Source organism: Lithobates pipiens, unplaced genomic scaffold (assembly GCF_037356315.1).
Source record: "Lithobates pipiens isolate NorthernLeopardFrog02 unplaced genomic scaffold, aLitPip1_a1.2 Scaffold_18, whole genome shotgun sequence".
Lineage (NCBI taxonomy): Eukaryota > Metazoa > Chordata > Amphibia > Anura > Ranidae > Lithobates > Lithobates pipiens.
Window position 1 is genome coordinate 384,607,977 of NW_027507758.1, and position 5,624 is coordinate 384,613,600.

The following is a 5,624-nucleotide window of genomic DNA, read 5'->3' on the forward strand; positions in this document are numbered from 1 at the left end:
ACTCGCATTTCTCTAATTTTATGTAAAGTTGATTTCGCCTTAATCTCTCGAAAACAATACAGACATGCTTGCGGTGTTCTTCCAAAGTATCAGAGAAAATGAGAATGTCATCCAAATATGCTATTACAAACTGATCAAGCAAATCTCGAAAAGCATCATTAATAAAATGTTGAAAAGTTGCAGGAGCATTGCAAAGCCCAAAGGGCATGACCAACGACTCAAAATGTCCATATCTGGTTCTGAAAGTAGTTTTCCATTCATCACCGGAACGAATGCGGACAAGGTTGTATGCCCCCCCCGTAAATCTAATTTGGTAAAGAGCTTGGCAGAGCAGAGTCTCTCAAGCATTTCTGGAATCAGTGGGAGGGGATAGCGATTCTTAATTGTGATCTTATTTAAATCTCTGTAGTCAATACACGGACGCAGGGTGGAGTCCTTTTTCGTCACGAAGAATAAGGCTGCACCAGCAGGAGAGGTTGAGTGTCTGATAAAACCCTTCTCAAGATTCTCATTAATCCACTCCCTGAGCACTTTCAGTTCAGGTTCTGATAAAGAATAAAGGCGACCAAATGGTATTTCTGCCCCTGGAAGCAATTCAATGGGACAATCATAAGAGCGATGAGGAGGCAGCTGATCTGCGTTCTTTTTATCACAAACATCCCGAAACTCAAGATTTTGTGGAGGTAGCTTGTCGTATGACTGGATAGTTGCCGAAACTGCTTGTAAATCTTGGGTTGGTGGAGGGCTTATTTGATGAGATTCTTTGCAATGTTTCTTGCAATGGTCAGATGTAAAGCTTAAATAACTTGTCTCCCAGTTGATGGAGGGATTATGGATAGAGAACCAAGGAATGCCCAGGATAATAGGGAACTTGGGTGATGTAATCAGCTCAAAGCTGATAGTCTCCTGATGGTCAGTTTCAATTAGGAGCTTAAGTGGGATTGTCTCGTGGGTAACAGGGCCTGAAGTCAAAGGTGAGCCATCCACCGTTTCCATATCAATTGGGGCAAGTTTATTTCTTATTTGAATGTTATTACTTTGGGCAAATTCGATGTCAAGGAAGTTTCCCCCAGCCCCTGAGTCCAGCATAGCAGAGCAAGGTATTTCATTGCTTTCAACAATAAGCTTTATAGGGATGACAAAATGAGTTGATAAAGAATTAACTTTATTTGCTTCCTGAATCAAAGGAGAGATGGACTGAGAAATTGAGTTTATTTGTTCAGATACTGTAACATCCATTGCTGCAATTGTTCTTTTAAATTTATTGGGACAATTAACTGCGTAATGTCCAGAGTCTCCACAATAAAGACATAAGTTTTCTGAACGTCGTCTTTCTTTCTCCTGAGTAGTAATAGATCTTTTAATAGCATCCACCTGCATAGGTTCAGGAGTGTCAGAATCAGGAAAAACTCTTGGACCCTTAGGAGGATACTGAGTAGTAGAAAAACGCATGCCACCATTACTGCCTAGGATTCCCAGTCTCTCCTTTCAGTAAGTCTCTGATCAATTCGAATACATAATTTAATAAAAGCTTCAAGGTCATCAGGACTTTCTACTCTGGCAAGCTCATCTTTTACTTGTTCCGAGAGTCCTTGACGGAACTGACTCTTCTGTGCTGCTGGATTCCAATTGGTATCTGAGATCCAACGTCGGAATTCAGTTGTGTACTCTGCAACAGAGCGTCTTCCCTGCCGTAAATTGTGCAATTTTGCCTCAGCAGTAGCACAGCAGTTAGGATCATCAAAAACTTGGTTCATCGCAGTCACAAAAGAATCAAAATTATCCAGGATGACATCATCTTTCTCCACATAAGGGGAGGCCCAGGCTAAGGCTTCCTCAGTCAGGAGGTTGATAATAAACAGCACCTTTTTCCTGTCAGAAGTGAATGCAGCAGGTTGCATCTGAAAGTATATACGACATTGATTAAGGAATCCTCTATAATGGCGGCGGTCTCCGCTAAACTTGAGTGGTAGGGGCATTCGTGCATTAGTTTCTATGGCAGCAGTATCTCGGGCATGAAAATCCCGCAATTGTTTGTGTAGATCAAGGATTTCCTCTTGTAGACCTTTCACTCCAATTTGTAACTCAGAAAATGTTTCCTGGTAGTCAACACCAAATGCCTGTAACTCAGCGATTTGAACCCTGAGAGGAGCCACGGCAGCTGCTACAAGGGCCTCCATGTTTTTGGCCAGAATATTCTGTCACGATCTGGAGTCAGGCTCAGAGACCAGTAGCTATAGCAGCAGAGCAGATATTCACACAGGTCACCCTGGCTGATGGCACGGGTTCACCTGAGGTGCGGGGTCTAAGCACTAACCGGTATTCACCAGAGCTCCCAAAGGTGGAGATGGGCTTGGCTGCGTGTTAGTGCCTGGTCGCGGTCCTCAGGATAGCCCCACCAGGAGGTGAGCAAGCCGGGGGTCTGGTAGCAGATATAGCAGGTAGAGATCAAGCAGAAGCGTAGTTGAGAAACAAGCCAAAAGTCGGTAACCAATAGTTGCAGGTTGGGATTCAGCAGAAGCGTAGTCCAGGAGCAAGCCAAATGTCGGTAACGAAAGGTAGCGAGGATACGGTCGGCAGCAGGAGAGATAGAAGCAAGCTATTGGCTGGTAAAGGCACAATATTCTGGCAAGGAGGAAGTGCAGAGGCATGGCTTATATCAGGAAGTTCATGGGAGGAGCAAAGGGTTCAAGGTTCAAGGCAAACAAGATTCAAGACAAGATCACTAAAGGAATTGTCCAAGGAGCTGTCCAAGGAGCTGTCCAAGGAACTGTCCAGCATTCCAGGTGGCTCAGCAAGCAGAGTCACTGCCAGACACACCAGAGGTCCCAGGTTCAAGCCCAGGTCCTAACACAGACTGTACCTCAGTCCCTATACTCATAAAGGACTACTGCAGCAGAAGGGCAGCAGTCAGCAGTAGTGCACCTCAACCCTATATATTGTGGACCTATACCAGTCCTTAAGGGATAGCAGACTGTACCTCACTCAACCCTATGTACTGTAGTACCCTATACCTTACCAGTCCTTATAAGGACTTTTGTTGAACTAGTAGGTTGTGAATGATTAGCAGACTGTACCTCAGTCCCTATACTCATAAAGGACTGCTTCAGTATAGGGCAGCAGTCAGCAGTAGTGCACCTCAACCCTATATATTGTGGACCTATACCAGTCCTTAAGGAATAGCAGACTGTACCTCACTCAACCCTATGTACTGTAGTACCCTATACCTTACCAGTCCTTATAAGGACCTTTGTGGAACTAGTAGGTTGTGAATGATTAGCAGACTGTACCTCAGTCCCTTACTGATAAAGGACTACTGCAGCAGAAGGGCAGCAGTCAGCAGTAGTGCACCTCAACCCTATATATTGTGGACCTATACCAGTCCTTAAGGAATAGCAGACTGTACCTCACTCAACCCTATGCACTGTAGTACCCTATACCTTACCAGTCCTTATAAGGACCTTTGTGGAACTAGTAGGTTGTGAATGATTAGCAGACTGTACCTCAGTCCCTTACTGATAAAGGACTACTGCAGCAGAAGGGCAGCAGTCAGCAGTAGTGCACCTCAACCCTATATATTGTGGACCTATACCAGTCCTTAAGGAATAGCAGACTGTACCTCACTCAACCCTATGTACTGTAGTACCCTATACCTTACCAGTCTTTATAAGGACCTTTGTGGAACTAGTAGGTTGTGAATGATTAGCAGACTGTACCTCAGTCCCTATACTGATAAAGGACTACTGCAGCAGAAGGGCAGCAGTCAAGTATAATATTCTTTCTATATTTGGAAGAAAGAATATTATACGTGTACAAGCCTATTACCATACCAGTCCTGAAAAGACCCTTTGTGGACCTAATAGTAACAGCTACTGATTAAACTGACTGTCCCTCACTGCCACACACAGCTTCCTGCCTGTCCCTATTTAAACTGACAAAACACAGGCTGCTGGAACAATAACTTGAATAGCACTCAAAACTATATCCTGTATTACTTTACCATACCAGTCCTGAAAAGGACCTTTGTGGACCTAATAGTAACAGCTGATGATTAAAATGACTGTCCCTGCTGCACACAGCGTCCTGTCCCTCTCTCTACACTGACAAAAGACAGGCTGCTGCAACAATCACTAGCACAGCAGTGCCTCAAACCTATATCCTGAACTACACCTAACACCTATACCAGTCCTGAAAAGAACTTTTGTGGACCTAATAGCTAACGATTTGGGTCACTGCAGTCTCTCCCTGCTCCACACAGCAACCTCTCCCTATAGTGACATACGAAAGAATGTAAAATGGCCGCCGGATCGGGTCTATTTATAAGTTAGGGGGAATGTCCAAGTGTCCATGTGCTGTAATGTCTCAATTGGCTGTCCTGTACCCCATGACGGATGTGTCATCATAGGTCAAAGTTCTTTTACACAGTAAACACGTAAGTCCGCCGGGCGAATGGCGGCAATAGTCCGCTGAACAGGCGGACGGCGAACAGCCGAAATTCGCCGCGAAACGACCGCCGGGCGAACCGTTCGGCCATCCCTAGTCTAAAGCCGCCTACACACGATCAAACAACCCCGGTGGAAAAGCCACCCGTGTGTGGGCTCCGGCAGACTTTTTTTTACCCAAAAGTCTGGCGGACTAAGAAAGTAGTTTTGCACATAAATATGTCCGCCGGACTCGCATTTCGGCAGACAATACAGGCGTGTGTGTGCTAGTCCGGCGGACAATACGGCCGTGTATGTGCTAGTCCGCCGTACTTTTAAAATGAACAGACTTTTCCCGCCCGGAGACAAGACCCCCGAAGTCGGAAGAAGAGGACGGCGGCGAAGAAGAAAGCCGGGCTCCTCCGCTAGTAAAAGAGCTAGCAGAAGATAGCGGAGAAGACCGGCGAGAAGACCCCCAAAGACGGAAGACCCCCGGAGCTGTGCAGTAAACTATTTTAACCGTTGTGTGTTGTGTTTTTTTTTTTCACAGGTGAATGGGTAGGGGTACATTGTACCCCATACTCATTCACATAGGGTGGGGGGCCGGGATCCGGGGGCCCCCTTATTAAAGGGGGCTCACGGATTCCGATAAGCCCCCCTGCCCGTAGACCCAGACAACCAATGGCCAGGATTGTCGGGAAGAGGCCCTTGTCCTCATCAACATGGGGACAAGGTGTTTTGGGGTGGGGGGCCGCGCGGCCCCCTTGCCAAAAGCACCCCCCATGTTGAGGGCATGCGGCCTGGTACGGTTCAGGAGGGGGGGTGCCCGCTCATCCCCACCCCCTTTCCTGGGTAGCGTGCTCGGATAAGGGTCTGATATGGACCTAAAGGGTGACCCCGATGCCATTTTTTCGGCGTAGGGCTTCCCCTTTATCTCCCTACCAGGTGACAGGGCCAGCGACGCTTCCTTCACTGGTCCCAGCTACCTGGAGCGGACTTTTCTCTGGGCGGGAAAAATCCATTCATTTCAAAAGTCTGGCGGACATATTTAGGTGCAAAACTACTTTCTTAGTCCGTCTGACTTTTGGGTAAAAAAAGTCCGCCAGAGCCCACACACGGGCGGATTTCCACTGGATTGTTTGATCGTGTGTACACGGCTTTACAGTAGATGCCACAAGGTGTCTTCCCTTTTTATTTTTACCC